The sequence below is a fragment of the Pinus tabuliformis genome, chromosome X, assembly GCF_031772625.1.
Source record: "Pinus tabuliformis cultivar Carrire ecotype Pingquan chromosome X, CPIR1, whole genome shotgun sequence".
In the NCBI taxonomy this organism is placed as follows: domain Eukaryota; kingdom Viridiplantae; phylum Streptophyta; class Pinopsida; order Pinales; family Pinaceae; genus Pinus; species Pinus tabuliformis.
In genome coordinates, this window is record NC_142308.1 from 416,187,679 (window position 1) to 416,204,722 (window position 17,044).

The window sequence follows — 17,044 nt, forward strand, 5'->3', positions numbered from 1 at the left end:
GCCCAATATCTGAATATTGGGAAAATCAGCCATTCAAATAAGGATTATTTTACAGCCCCATATCAGTCTGATTGCGAAATATTCATATATTCAGCAAATCGACAATCGAAATAAGCTCGGAAACGCTTAAAAAACCCTCAGGGAAACGCTAAAAAAACCCTGAACTTATCTCTAAACTGTGCTGATTCAAAGCACCTCGCTTAACTTAGGCCGTATAACACCTCAGTTTGGACAAAACAAACCTAGGCCGTATAGCAACACCTCAATTTCGACAAAACAAATATTACATGCTTCCCTGTTAGTTACGCTTAAAAAACCCTCAGGGAAACGCTAAAAAATCCCTGAACTTAACTCTAAACAGTGCTGATTCAAAGCACCTTGCTTAATTTAGGCCGTATAACACCTCAGTTTGGACAAAACAAACCTAGGCCGTATAACAACACCTCAGTTTGGACAAAACAAATATTACATGCTTCCCTGTTAGTTATCTATGGATAAATGGAGGCTATGGTCTACATAGATAATAAAATTTGCGATAAATTTCCAGCCGGTGGATACTGCCCTGCTAGTTATATATTGATATATATATAGGCTATAATCTACACACAATTTAATTTGCCATTAATTTTCGTGGCTGCTGGTGGGGGAAGCAAATAAGTAGAATCTACATATCATTGTAGCCATATATAATATATCGACTAGAAATTAGGAATTACGCTAGGCACACTATTGAATTCATATAATTGATTTTAACATTGAAATTTGAATTATAAGCGGTCCTTACCTGGCCTTTGGCTGCGCTAACTTGGCCGGCAGTAGAGTTTGGCATTTTCAATTGATGAAAAGGTAAAGAGACCAATCTTCTGCTTGAGGTGATATTTGTGCTAGTGACAAGCTGTTGTGTTAGGAAAATATCGTGTCAGTCAATCGAGGAGCTCTGCAGCTACACGGCTTATGACATACGTGTAGATATTATGGTTCAGTCTATTATTTTCTTGAAGTTTTGATGGACGTGTCCTTCTCACACAAATAGGAGTGATTTACTACATGGCATCAAGACACGATACTTACACTTGGGCCTCCTGCATGCATGCGTAGGGCGTTGGTTCTCCACCTCACAGACTTTCTTTATCTTTGCATGGAAACAAGAAGAGGTCAGTTAGGGAGGTTGGAAGCACAGTTTTCTGTAGTAACTGTGAAATGATAAGTGGCAATTGTTTGTAAAGGATGTTACTATAAGTGGCAATTGTTTGTAAAGTTGTGAAAATGAGTTAAAGTTGCCATTGTTTGTAAATTTGTGAAAAAAAAAAAAGAGTTAATACCGAGAGGAAATTTTCGGGGTGAAGATTGAATGAAGTAATCTTTTTGTTTTTACAAAATTATAAGTTTTGATGGGTAGTTGTTGTTAATATAAAATTAAATAATTATTTTTAATTATATTTATTACAAAGAAATCGTATGATATTAATATTTAATATTTAATATTTAATATGCAGAGCATGGCATTATTTGCAGGTTCAATGGACTATGGCCTCGCACAGCGGATCTCTACCAATGGATCCACTCACACTGGACCAACAACTGCAAGGTTTTTCTTTGCTCAAAGGGTTTCTTCATTGTAGTTTTTGCTTTCACCGAAGATTACCAAAAAGCATTAACTGAAGGCCCATGGTTTTGGGGCTCAGCAGGACTATTCCTCACCCCTTGGTTCCCAGATTTTGATCCTTCTTCAGCGATCATCACAAAGCTCCCCATCTGGGTCAGACTACCTAACCTCCCGGCGCATCTATGGCACTTTGCTGTATTCCAAGGAATCGGTGACTCTCTAGGCCGCTTTCTAGCAACAGACACCTCTAGGGGGGAAAAGGCATATACACCTTCGCCAGAATTTGTGCAGAAATAAACATGAGCAAAGGTCTACCGGATCAGATTAATCTCAAAATTGGAGACTTCCATTGGACCCAGTCCCTAGACTACGAGAACACAGCCTTTCGCTGCCGAAACTGCCATAACACAGGGCACCTTCAGAACTCTTGTCCCTCGCGGCCTGCCCAGAAGAAGAAAGCCAATCCTAAGCCGAAATCCAAAAGTTGGAAGCCTCATGATCCTCCTCCTATGGATGATTTGGATTCCAGCTCAGATGAAGAAGCAGAGGATGCAGAAGGAATGGAAACAAAGCAGGCACAGGATCCGCCTTTGACTGGTTGTGCGGATACTTCGGTCCCTCCAAACTCACAGAAAAGAACTCATGAGTCCTCTCCCTCGGATTCAGACAAGGAGTCCTCTCCGTCAGCCCAGCTTAGTTTGCAAATCATGCCAGTTCAGCAGAGTCATCTTGATTGGGTCAAAGTTGGTAAAAAGAAAGGGAAAAAATGCCGAATAGTTGATCCTACCCACGTTGGGTAGAATCCTCTGTTTCTTCGCCTGTTTCTCTGTTCCTCTTGTTACTTCTTGTTTAGCAATGTTCTCTTCCCAGTTTCTCTCAGGGGCCGAGGTGGATTTCCATTCCTTTCCGGCTGCCTGTTCTCTTGCTTCTCTTGGCTGTAATGTTATTTTGTACCATATTTTCTCTTAATAGAATTAGTTTTTACCAAGAAAAAAAAAATATTTATAATTTTATTTAATTTAAAATAATTTATATTAGATTTTAAGTGTAAAGAATAGTTTTTTATTATTATTTTGATTTATAAAAAATATATATTATTTTGAATGATATTTTAGAAAAGATCAAATTCTTAAAATATTTAGAGTATAAGTAGTTTTACTAAGAAGGTTAGTTAAAATTATTATTAAGCATTTTAAATGGGGCAAGTTGTGTCTTTACATCTCTAAGTCTTATAAAAAAGTTATTATCTAATAATGGAGATCACTATTATTGCTTTTGAATTTTCAAATACAATCACTCTCAAAAATTTATTAAGAAGTATCCTAGCTTAAAAAGTTGGTCAACATTATTTCTAAGTAGTTCATGAAGTTCTAAAAACAATGACTGTAGGAAAATTTATTATGAAGTACACTTGCTTAAAAGCTAATCTTAATTCGAAGGCTAATGCCAAGGCAAGGCATTTTTAATACACTTAGACGTTTCCAATACATTGAACCGTTTGTGTCTATAGGAGCCATTCACAAAATCTTCTACTCACTAGCAACCGAATTCAAGATAATTATCTCTCCTTGAAGTTAGTTATCGGCCTCCTATTTCATTCTAGGAACTCAAGTTTAAAAGTTCTCGTGTTTTTTACTAAAGTTAGCATACTCCAATGTATAATGCTACACCCATCCCAAATATCAAGGGAGTTTGAAGACCTACACCAAAATGTCAAACCAGTTAGAGGGAAATGAACCTTTGTATCTCCAACTAGGTAACTAAGTAACTGTATACATGGTAGTAATCCACTATCACTAAGATGTGTGTCATTTACAAGTGTCCTTAACACTCAAGTAGAGCCAATGGGAGGTGTGTATCTACCTTATGCGATATGTTCCTACTAACCATCTTGATTGATTAGGCTAAATTTCCAAAAAAATACTCACTTAAGCAAGGGATAAATTGATTACATTTTTTATTGTGGTAGAGTAGGTCAAGATAATCCTATTTCTTCCTTTAGTGGTGGTTGGGCCTTCAATTTCACTCATCAAAGTTCATAGATTAATTTAAAGAAGATGTAACATATTGAAATATTTTAAGGAAGGTAAGTCACAACATATTGAATTATGGGGCATATTGTCTAAGGGGAAATGTTGAATCCATTTGAAATGGAAATAAGTAAAGTCATGTTGTTGTTGTGAAAAATACCCTTCAAAATTTTTCCTACACTTGAATTTTGGAGCCTCCTTGTGATCTTATGATCTATCATTCTAAGTTGATTATAGTCCCTTCATGGTCAGTTGATGATTTGTTAAATGTTCAAGTCTTCTTATTAGATTCGAATTATTGAAGCCTATTGCTTACACATGCTTAGATTTTTGATGCATTCACAAGCACACCTCTTCCTAGCAAGCTCGATAATCAGTGTCTCCTTGGGAAGATAAGCATTGTGCAATCCTTGAGGGCAATGCTTACCCAGTCTCTAGAAATAATGTTTGTGTAGTCTTTAATATCAGACATTACACAACTCTCAGAAATTGTGCAGTCCCTCATGACAGGGCTTCCGTAGTTGACTGCGCAATCCATGCCGAGAGTGAGTGCACAACATTATTTGAAAGACTCTCTCACTCTTAGTGGCAATTGTATCTCAACTGTCGATTTTCCACACCCTTTCTTTCACAAGTGTCTCTTTTTCTTTCTCTTTTCTCTAACATTTGTTTCTTTCACTTTCTTTATCTTTTGCAAGTGTCGTTTTCACTTTTTCTTATTGTCATGTTGCTTTTGATTCTTTTCACTCCTACATGTGTTTCACTTTAGTGCACTACTAGAGGCAACTCTAACGCACTCTTTTGCATTAGTCGATCATATATATCATAAGAATATTCTCTAGATAGTCTCCCACAAGTGTCACAAAGCTACGTTTCAACTGTAACACTTAGAGAAAGTGTTTATTTGTTTTCACTTCAACGTATGCATGTGGATTTTGCATACGGTGCATTATATTGACTTGTGTTTGATGGTATACATGTTTTTGATTCGATTTTCGTACATGTTTACATCATATCAACCCCCCCCTCCTTGTTCCACTAGTCCAACACTTAGCCACTTTTGGAGTTCATCCTTGTCCTCACATCTTACGCAACTCATGAGCATACTTAATCATATAAACAAGTGATGAGTACTCTGCACACTCCTAAGTCTCTGTGATGAAATCCTCTCCTCTAGGACCTATGCACTTTGCTCATCTTAAGGATAATATCGTCCACCTGCACATTGAGTAACTTGTTGTAGCGACTACATCCATCCTCCAGAATTTTTCTTATGTTTCAATTTTGCAGCCTTCTTTCTTAACCACAACAGCTCATCAAGCATTGATCTAAGTATTTGTGCTTCGAATAAGACTTATATTTTCATTTTGGCTTGTGTTTGCTTACTTAGTTGATTTTCTAACTCATAAGTTCATCTCCTAACTTGGTCCCACAACAGTTCTGGGCTTGGCCCCAGAAACTATGCAATCCTTGAGGGCAACTAGCCTTGCTAATGGGAATTGCACAGACCTGACTTCTAGTGAGCCTTGAGCTCAGAAAATGCACAGTCATGAGTAGGCAACCCAACATTGAGCCTAGAAATTGTGCAACCCTCACTGAGCTCAGAAACTGTGTAGTACACTGAGCCATAAAGTTTCCTAGTTGTTGGAACTGCGTTGTCTTCCATGGCAAGTTTCCCCAGAAAAAGAAAAATTAAAATAAAAAAAACATCCTTGAAAAATGGGGATCTATTTTTAGTATCCCGAAGGAGGCACTTGCGCTATTTTTTAGAAACTTCCTCTAAGTGTCACTTTTTCCTTGATTTTAGGCATGCACGTCATAAACCTTAATTTGTCCAAATTTATTTAATTGAAGTTGGTATAGCTCATTTTCACATTTTATCTTGGAGCTCTAGCATTCTCGAGGAGATCAAGGAGCCTTTGGTTTGATCGTCGTCGCCTTTCTGGGTGAGTTTTTCTTTTTTCGTCTTTTGATGCATTTTCTGTCACTTTTTGTTGTTTGGCTTGTGTGAGTGTTGTTTCACTTGTTTCTCTCCATGGTTGCTAGTGATTTAAGTTGTTTTAACATGTAGAAGTGTTGTTTCAAGCTATAGTTTGCCTTTCCCAAGTGTTGCATTAGATTTCTTGTTATGCACCAATTGTTGTTGTTGCGACATCTCTCCTCACTTACTTCGTTTTACTTCTGTTTGATCAATCGATGCACTTGATTCACATGCATCTATCCAATTTTAAAAATATATGCACTCAACTTCACACTATCTCTCATATCTTCTTGTTTTTCACACTTCCCTTGGGCAGATATGGGTTTCCCTTGGCCGGATCTCACTTTGGATAGTTGGCACTGCATAATACAGAAGCTTAAGCCACAAGCTTGGCCTCTGGAATTGCGTAATGCACAATCTAAGATGGCTCCAACTATACACTGTGCAATTCTAGGAGCCAACCTCTCATCTTGGCCATTGAAATTATGTAATGCGCAGTCTCTCCCAGGCCTTTGCTTAGGCTGAACTAAACATTGTGCAGATCAATGCATCAGGCTTCCACCTCGGTTGTTGGGACTACGCAATGTGGAGTTCCTACAGTCATCCAGTCCCTGATGTCAAGAAAAATTACGCAATCCCTCACATCTAGTGCTTAGCTTGCTTCTTGAACTTACCTTGAAGTTAATTTTCTTTAAACTAACATTTGATTTCCATGAGTGTCATATTTGTCCCATAGGTACAACAATTATTGAGCACCTCTCCAGAAGTCATTGTTAGCATGGTGTCTAAGATATTTACATCAAAGGAAACCACCAAGAGCAGTACCGGGGAAGCAGTTAAGCGGACATCAGTTTATTTACCAGTGTATTCAGATACTCAGTTGTTTATAGAGAAGGGAACAACACTGACATGGAAACAAATAAAAGACACTTTTGCAAAGGACTTTGAGGTAGATTTGGAAGACTGACAGGTCTATCATAGTATCTGGCAGTCAGGGTTATACAAGGTTGCATGTAGGTATCCTGCCTTCCCATGTGTGGACATCATCAGATGGATTGTCTCACATACGGATGAATAGACCATGACATTGAGCAGTGCCAATGGGCAGAATATTGCCACCTTTAGGGCATAAAACATTTAGCAAATGTATAAGTTTCCCGAGCCATTGAAGCGCATGGAATCACTCTCCTATGCCACACACAACTATGTGAACATGAGATACATTGTCAAGCATTGGGTGGAAGAGCCATCGAAGTTTCGACATACACCCACCCATGTGTACAAGACAAAGTCCCTCAGGAAGGCTTACCAACTCTTGAATATCTTTGTTTGTACAATACAAGGTCAAGAGAGCACAAAAGCCTTTCTTGAAGGGCAGGCAATCTTACTGGACTAGTTGGTGAGTATGGAAGGCCATTCAATTGGTCAGATCTGTTGGCTCAATAATTGAAGGCCCATATATCGTAGGCTCGGAATCCACCCAAGGATGAGTAAGAAAGATTCTATATGTCTGCATATTTACTGGATGTAATCTGTGTGTAGCAATAGTTCCCTAGCATGAACTGGACATGGACACCATGAGAGACTGTCGTGAACATCTATTTTAAGTTTCTTTTAGACTGCAGTTATTGAGGAGTGATGACACGACTAACTGACCACTTTATCATCCTTCTATACAAGCTTATATTTTCACAAGATCCACCTTGCATATCCCGAGAAGCAATGGAGGTGATCGTAGACATTGTAGATGGGTATACCTCACTAGGTGGCATCTTCATCAGAGTGTTTGGTGGAGAGAAGCCTCTGCATGTCTTACCAATGAATGTCACTCACAAACTAATCATGTAAGAAGTATCGTACCATCTCACTACAAGGTTGTTAGTAGCACTACACAGGAAGAAGAAAGCTCCATGCGCCACTCTTCCTTTGCGGATTGGATTATACGAGATAAAGAACTTGAAAGTTGCAGATGTCGAGGCTAAGGAGATAGTGAAATTTGAGTTTGGAACTAAGGACTTTAATCTGTATGATCCCCATAGTATTTTCAAGGACCTCTCTACGAGAGTTTACTTTCTGTGGAGCAGCGGGGCATTTCATTAGCCAGAAGAGGATCCTTGGAGGTACTGCTACAATGACTCCAGACTCAATGAGCCAATTAGTACATCAACGACTTCAAAGGCTGCTCCACAGACAATGGAAACTCCAAAAGCAACAACAGTAGTAGGCAACAATCCCGTGCAAGACAAGGGAAAGAGGAAGATTGTTGACAATTTAGAGGGAGAGAAAAGATGCAAAATGAAAGTAGATCCTCTTATCGTGAAGGTAACTTTGGCAGCAAAAGCAAAGAGGAAGAAAAGGATGCATATAGAAGAGCGAAGGAAGAGAGAAAAGTAGAGGTTGTAAGAAGTAGAACTGAAGTTGTAGGAGACAGAGAATAATTTGAAGGAAGAACATGAGTTGAGGAGGAGGGAACGAGAAGAGAAGCAGAAGCAGGAAGAAGAAGGGAGGCAAGGCACGATGACAGAAGAAACAATACTGATACATGTTGAGGAATTGGAACTGTTGGGCATGGAATCCCCCCAAGGCAGATTTTGAGGCTTAAAACCCAAGTTTTGACTGAATCCTTTTGTAAAAAGCTCCGTGAATTACGGGCACAGAGGGTGAAATTATGATAGAGTCATAGGGTTTTCCACCCTCGTTTTGTAATGTAATGTCGGCTTAATAGACCTACCCATGGTCCGCGAACCATGGGATTGTATAAATAGAGCGAAGCTCTAAGTAGAGAGGGAGCTAAGATGAAATAGAGGAGAGTAAGAGAAGTCTAAGTGATTACGCTTAAGTGTAAAGGGTGTCTATGAGCCATAGGGTAGGGAAAGGCTCTACAGCTGAGTGCGCAGAGGCCTAGTAGTCCGCAACTGAGTTCGTGGACCCTTGTAGTTGAGTGCGTAGGGAAGGTCGAGTTTGTAACCGTTGAAAGAATCAATAAAGAGAAAGTTTACCATATTTATGTCATCTTTTCCTGTTTTAATACATGATCACGTATAATTTGCAAGTATACTGTTTATATGCTGCGTGAATTTATTTTAATGTTTTGTATAACTAATTATAACATAAGACATCCAAGTATGTGAAGGTAATTATCTGGTATAGGAAGATATGTAAGATCTCGAGTAATAACGCAAATAGTGGCTCTAGCAGCGTAGAAGCTCCACAATCCCTAGTTAGGGTTGAGCGAAGGTAGTGTATCAGGGCATGAGGAACAGGGAAGTGTGCGAAGTGATCTGTGCACAGGGACAAACAGTGAGACCAGTAGAACCTCTTAGACATCTCAAGGGTGCGGAAACTTGTTCTAGCACCCTCCCATACTACTTCGGGGGAGACCTCAGTCTGCGCTCTACGGATTATTGCTGAAAGGGCCAGTAGTATAGGGATTTGTTTGGATAATTAACACCAAACCTGGGTCAGGCCCTAACAAGCCAACAAATGGTTTCATTGTCAGGACCAGGATCTGCATAGAGATGTTTGATGTCGTATCACTGGAATCTGACAAAGAAAGGAATTGAAGTTTGGTTGGACAGGAAGATTCACGAGTTTGCGGCGCAGGAAAACAAGAATCCGCGACTATCACAGGAAGAGTGGTTAGACTACTACTTATATACAGAGATCCATGAAATTTTCTTTGCATCCTTCCCCACTGAGTTGTACGAGTGGATCGCGAAGCTAGCGGATAGCCAAGGAAGGCATAAACTCGACAAACCTATTGTGTGGACTCCAGAATTGGTACTCAGACTGGAAGAATCAGAAGATAAGATCGCGCGCGTTGTCGATCACTAGCTCGATCGAATCATAGGAGGATCCATCACCGAATTCATGGTAGATACTTCGGTCAATTATAGTGAGGTAGAGCGACGCTTCCTCAAGGGACCGCAAGGTAAGTACGTTAAATCTTTGAACACTTGGATTAAAATGCTACTGTGTGAAAAACGGGTAATGTGAATAAATTGATATTTGGGGCTACACGAAGTGGGAGAATCTACTGGAACGAAGGTAGCACAAAACTAGAGACTAGCCCCTTGATTTCACCTCCGCGGGGGGGCGACGAAGAGTTCGTGAAGGTCTCGCCAAGAAGTGCGATCAATCTCATAAGGCAGAGAATTCTGCGCATACCACCCCCACCCACACCACTGCCAGTTTCACAGTCTTCACCCTCGTCTTCGCTCATACCACCTCTGCCACCACCGCGAAGCAATATGGCAAGCACGATAAAGCTACCAATGTTCAAAGGAGTAGGGAATGAAGATCGGGATCAGTTCTGGTTCGTGATAAAAGCTGTATGGGAAGCACAAGGAGTCATGGATGATAATATAAATAAGGCAACGTTGGTCAGCACTCTTCAGGATCACGCGCTGACCTGGTACATTAAGCATTCCAATGACAATCTGAATGCGGGGATCACGGATACCCAAGCTATGCTAAACAAAGAATTTAGCAGGCAAAATTCAAAGGCACAGTCGATCATTGGATTCAAGGAAATCACAATGCTACCAAGTGAGACCTCGTGGGATTTGGATCAAAGATTGAAGTGCACAATTTGCGAAGCGAACATGACATTAACAGATGGGAAACACCATGAATGGTTTGTAGCATCGTTATCACGGCATCTACGAAATGCGTTGTCGCAACAGAGGCTAAGCACTCAGGCCGAGGCCTTGGAGGTTGCGATGAGATTGCATGAGACCCCGATACAAAATCCCAACCTGGGAGTTCAGCAGATTCACGTGCAATTGAAAAACTTGTGCCTGGAAATGCAGAGTTTGAAACAAGACAGGACAACCTGCCTAGAGATGCACGATGAGGTATGGTGCGTAAAATGCAAGGGCTAGGGTCACGACAAGGACCACTGCCCAGTGTTCGCAAATTACCTTGCAAGAGGAGGGTCAATTCCACTAAGACCGGAGGCACAAGTAGGACCAAGTGCGACACCTACACTGTGGTGCGCGATTTGTCAGATATGAGAAAAGCATGCTACAGATAACTGCCATTTATTACAAAAGTATACGCAGAATTCACAACGGTTGTTCTATAATTTTTGTAGGTCAGTAGGACATGATGAGAGCACCTGTAGAAGTTATGAGTTGATTATGGATCGAACTCTTACCTACAGAGTTCAGGCCGAAACATGGCCCCTCGATCAAAATGCAGGAATGACACACACCAGATTTCAGGAGCGCGGACGAGGCCGAGGTGGAGGGGGACCAGGAAGAGGTCGCAGACAACTGATGTGTTATAATTGCGGAGGGCCAGGGAATTATGCCCGCGATTGTATGGAGCCAAGGCCACCATCATGCTTGTATTATACATTGTTTGATCATGAGACGGAGGACTGTCCCACACTAATAGCGAGGTTGCGCGATAAAGGATCACTCCAACCTCCCCCGACTTAGAACCTGTAAATGATGACGTATGAGCCGCGCGAGGAAGACCCTAACGTAAACATCATGCTCCGAAGTGGAATTACGATAGGAGATGAAAAATGAAAGCAACTTGAAGAAAGTACTTGGGTTCGCAAGGCTCCAACGCAGGAACCAAAATTTGATTTGGAACGTGCTAAGGAGACTTTCATGGAAGCTAAGAGGAGCTTCACTGATGCCTCCACTTCAACATTACCGCTTCTACACCATATACCAATATGAATGGCGTTTTCCCTGTCAGCCTCTTGAAAGTAGTCCTATAAGCCCATAGTACTGCAGGTACATGCACATCCCATTCATTTCACTGCGTGTTGCAGATATTCATCACCGCATTCTCCAAAATCTTGTTAAAAGCTTCAACAATTCCATTGGCCTGTGGGTGATACGGTGTACTCTTTTGATGGTAGACGTGGAATTCTTCAGTTAGGGCACTGATCATTTCGTTCAGAAAGTGCGTACCTCTATCACTCATCAACAGTTTTGGGCAGCCGAACCTAGTTAAGACATTCAAACAAAAAATTTGATGTCGTATCCCCTGTACAATCCTTAACCGGTTTTGCCTCCACCCATCTAGTGAGATATTCCATCGCAGTGATGATATAACATGCACCTGTTTTCTTTCTTGGGGGCTGAATTGGTCCAATGAAATTAATTGCCCATTTCTCAAATGGCTGCAAAGATACTTGAGGATGTAATGGCAACTCATCTCTTTGTGATGCTCTGCCCATTCTTTGACATGCATTGCATGCCTTACAATACACCTTGGAATCCTTGTGCATCGTTGGCCACCATAGACCTACGCGCAAAATATTTTGTGTCGTTGCCTTGCCCGCATGATGACCTCCCGCAGCTCCTCCATGAGCTTTAGCGAAGTTGCTATCCCTCTCAAATTCTGGCACATATCTTCACAATATTTCATCAACACCCATCTTATACAAATGTCTCACAATAACTAAAAAATTTGTTGCGTGCAATACAACTTCCTTCTTTTGCTTACTTGTATACCCTTCTGGTTCCATCCCTGTAGTCATAAAGTGAATAATATTTGCAAAATGATTATCCACTACGTGCACCACAAAGAGCTTTCATATGGAAACCATTCCTCCAGATTATTGGGTTATTCGCCAGTTTCGATCCATGACAGATGGTTAGGTCCTACATTTAACCTCCCTGGCTTCACAATTACTTCAAATTCATACTCCTAGAATAGTAGCAACTATTTGTAGATCTTCCCCCCAACATAGGCTTATTGACCAGGTACTTGAAGGCAGAATGGTTTGTGTACATTTTGAAATGGCCTCCTAGTAGATAGTGGTTGAATTTCTGCAGTGCGTACACCATGGCCAATCCTTCGCGCTCAGTAATTCTTCTCGGCCTTCGATAATTTCCTTCTTGTGAAGGCTATAGGATGGTCCATTTCTCCTTCACCGGCTTGTGTTAACACTACAACCAATGCAATGCAAGAGGCATCCACATGTACGTGGAAATCCTTTTTCCAATCAGGGAATACTCAGATCGGTGTAGTGACCATCTTTTCTTTTAATACATCTAAGTTGCGCTGACATTCTTCGTCCCAACAGAATGTTGTGTCCTTCTTCAGCAGTTTCTCCATAGGCGCGGTAATTTGAGCATATGCTTTGATAAATTCTCTGTAATATCCCGTATTTCCAAGCTTCGTGCATAGCTGCTTAACATTCCTCATGGACTCCAGGTCCACTATCACCATAATATTTGTAGGGTCCACCATCAATCCTTGCTTGCACACTATGTGACCCAACAAGATTGCAAAGGGAACACAAAATATGCATTTCTTGAAATTCAGTGCAATCTGGTATCTGCGACACGTATCCAACATCAGACAAAGACTCTCTACATGGCATTTTACTAATCCGAACACGTCCAGTCATCAAAGTACACTTCCAGGAACTTATGAATGAACTCCTTGAATGTTGCGATGACTACGCGAGAGAATATCAAAGGTGCATTCTTCAGTCCAAACAACATCAGAGTATACTGAAAACAATCCCATTCCATTGAGAATGTTGTTTTGCTCCTATCCTCGAGTGTGATCTTAATCTTGTGATACCCCGAAAACCCGTCAGTGAATGAGTAGGCCTCTTGCCCTCTAACATTGTCTAATACTTCATCGATAAATGATGTTGGGAATGGGTTGTGGACACATGCATCATTAAGCTTCCATAGGTCTATGCAAATTCTTATCTCACCCTTCTGTTTCTTCTCCTGAACCACCATCGGGCTCACCCAATCAAATTCTTCAACTGGTTCTATGATGCCTGCTTCTAGCATCTTATCTAGCTCTATGTGAACCTTTTCCTTGTATTTAGGATTAAGGTGATATAACCTCTGTTTAATAGGCTTCGTGTCCATCTTTAGAGTGATCTTCATAACGTCCAAATCTCCAACTATGCCCTTCAAATCCGAGAACTTCGTAGGGAAGAGATCTTGATATTCACGGAGTAACTCAATAACTTTATCCACAGTAGTGTCGTCCCAATAATCTCCAATCTTTGCAAACTTTAGTTCTGCTTCAGTACTAATTTTTACTTGCTTTGTCTTCAACAATGCAGTGATATCGAGGTTGTCTATTTGTGGGCCTTGGACTTCGTGATGCCCTTCTGCCTCTAGAATATTAATTTTTCTCGGATCTTCATCCTCCTCTTCAGCGGTCACATTATAGCATTCCAGCGCATGGCACAGCTGGGTTCTCCAGTCTGGTTGGATCCATTCCATAGGTTCTTGCAACATTCTTAAGATTACTGCCTTAATCTCCTGTAGGGCTTCATCAATGCTTGTGAATCCATATTCAAAGCTAAAGGTCATTAAGAATCATTCCCTCAATATATACCACTATGCAGTGCCATGGCAGTGCTCCGTTTCTAGATACTAGTTCATGGGAATTTTATCCAAAGTATGGAAAAATATGTGTACCTACTCTCATTGCAGTTCTATCCCCCATGCTTTAGTCTATTTCGCTAGGTGATAGCATGTATCATCCTTCCCGTTATATTTTTCAGCCAATCGAGTGTTAGGACACCCAAACCGTAATCTCATCATTCTTTTGTAATCTCACCATTCATCAAAACTATCTTTATGCGTACCCCACCATCGTGTAGGCGTAGCGCACAGTGCCAAATATAATTCTTGGAAGCAGTGATCCTCAGGGACTTTGCACTCAAACGCATCCAAAAACTTATCTACGTCAGTCAAACCATCATAATAGGGTAATTTCCTTACCTCCAATGAGACACAGCGCAGCGACTTCGTCATCGTATTGCACTGTAGTTTAGATACTTCATGCAAATGATTCTACCAATGCTCCAACTCATCGTCTAAATCAGAAGTGCAGGAACTCTCCCGGTCCCATGCAATCCCTCCATATGCCGTCAGATTGATCTAGTCCTGGTCACACGCTGTTATTTTATAGATTTGGTCTAGTTCATCATTGCTTTCTTCATAATCGCGGACTGGCTCAATATAGCGTGTCCCTTCTGCAGGGTCCAACGGTACTACAACCCGAAGCGATTTCCTTTCAAACGACATTGTCCTCTTCTTCAGATTGATAAACCCATTCATAACAATGACCCAGTCAATTCCCAGGAGCGCGGGGTATGGATTACTGTCATCAACGATCTCTATAACCTCAAAGTTTTCCATCGTGCTTGCACCTTCTATATCAATGATTACTCCATATAATTGTCCCATAGGGATGATTTTCTGTTGGTTCGCCATTTTGAGCTGAATTGGAGACCACTGCAGCATAGGTCTCCCCATTCTTTCCCATGTTTGTTTTGGAAAAATGTTCGCATTATACCCCAAGTCCAAGATGACCTGGTCCATATCATACTCACCTATCTGTGCGGTGAGCCTCATCTCGCGCCCTGTTCTTAACTTATGTTTGCCAAATTTTATGACCACCTGATGTCCATCAGGGACCTTCTCTTTGCTGGCACATTTATTTATTAATTCCTGCAAGCCTTCCATAGCTTTGCTATCACATAGCAGTTTTATGCAGGTCTCTAAAACTGTAGTAAGCATAGAGGGGTCAACCTCTATAGGTGCGTTGGTTTCTTGCACCTTGTCCTGACTTCCTGAGGTGGATGCCTTAGCGAATCTTTTCTTGGCCTCCATAAATGTTTCCTTGGTGCGATTCAAATCAAAACCAACTTCCTTCTTTGTGGCCTTGCTGACCCATCCATCCTCTTCTGGCTATTTACCTTTATCATCACTAGTCGTTATTCCACTTCTCAGCTCTATATTCACACTTTGATCTTCCTTGTGGGGCTCAGCTCTCAACATCTGTAGGTTTTACGTAGGATGCTGAGGCTGGGCTTTATTCTCTTGCATTTTAGATATGAGCACCAGGAATTCTTCTATAATATGGTCAAACTGGCTGCAATATTGACATGACGGGCATGTCTGATTCTGACACTCCTACACGTAGTGCTCTGGCTGTCCGCAGTTGTAGCAGATGATATGACCACGACCTCTACTAGACCCTCCTCCTCCTCGACCTCGTCCTCGAACCTGATAACCTCCACGCGTTCCTCTGGCACTCTGCTTGGGAGGCCGATGTATTGCCTACATCCGGAACGTAGGTGTTCTTTCCATCATTAACTCATAATTGCGACAGTGGCGTTCATCGTGGCCCAACGATTTGCAGAAGTTGCAGAACAATTGCTGGGGTGTCTGGATGAACTTTTAAAGTAAATGACAATTATCCATTGCATGTTGTCCAACAACCTGACAAATAGCGCACCATAGCACAGCCCCCACGCTCGGCCCTATTGGAGCTTCTGGCTTCAGGGGATTTTGTCCCCCCTGTAATATAATTCGATTACACTGGATAGTGGTATTTATCATGCCCCTAGCTCTTGCACTTCAGACACCAGACTTCCGCTCACATATCTAGTTTAGTCTCCTTGTCTTTCTTTAAACTTTGTATTTCTAGGTGTAGGTTCTGCAACTGAGAGTGGATCTGCTATACCCCCAAGGTCACATCCTAAATAGGTGTTGCATCCAACCTCATCACGATTTCCAAGGCTTCTGCCTGCGTTCCTATCTTCTGTTGTGACAGAGAAATCCTCAGGTGGGGCAAAAGCGAAGCTATAAACCATTCATGAAGCTAACTATCTATGAGTTGCATATTAGCTTCTCGAATCTGACACTTCAACCTTTGATCTAAATCCCAAGGTGTCTCATCAACCCTCATCATGATTTCCTTGAATCCAATTATGGACTGTGAATAAGACTTCAGCTTACTAAATTCCTTGTTTAAGGCTACCCTAGTCTTTGCTAGCGATACCAAAGGATTATCAAAACAGTAATTAATATACCAAGTCAGCGAGCGATCCTGCAGGGTAGTAACCAATTGTGCCTTCTTTATATTGTCATCAGTAATTTGTTGCACTGTCCACACAACATTCACAACAAACCAAAACTGCTCTGTATCTTCACTCCCTATGCCTTTGAAAATCAGCAGCTTCATCGTATTCGCCATGTTGAATGGAAGTGGTGGAGGTGGAGGTGTGGGCGAAGGTGTATGTGGTGGTGGAGGTGGGGGTGGAGGCGGATTGGAAGGATGATATGTTCGTGGAAAGCCCTGAGTTATCAGCTGGACAACACTCCGCGGTGAAGCATGTGCCACTCCTTCATCGTCACTCGAAGCAAGTCCGATCAATGGACTATATTTTGGACCTGATCTCTCTCGATTTCTAAACAGTTTTCCACTTCGCGTAGCTCCAAACATCAAGGCAATGACATAACCCATTTTTCACATAACAAAATTTTAATCCAGGTATTCAAAGATCTTAAATACTTACCTCGTGGTCCTTTGGAAAATCGTTGCTCTGCTTCGTTGTAGCTAACTGAGGTATCAACTGCAAATTCTGTAACAAATCCTCCTAGAATCCGATTGATCCAATGATCAACAGCCCAA

At 41.3% G+C, this 17,044-nt stretch overlaps 1 long non-coding RNA gene across 1 annotated transcript in view; it reads right to left on the minus strand.

Annotated features, from left to right (window-relative positions):
- Positions 1-931, minus strand: part of LOC149140310 (uncharacterized) — a 48,873-nt gene extending 47,942 nt beyond the window's left edge. The window contains exon 1 of the long non-coding RNA XR_016264989.1: positions 785-931. This is a non-coding gene — a long non-coding RNA (uncharacterized LOC149140310). The remainder of the gene's footprint in view (positions 1-784) is intronic.
- Between the last annotated feature and the right edge of the window lie 16,113 nt (positions 932-17,044).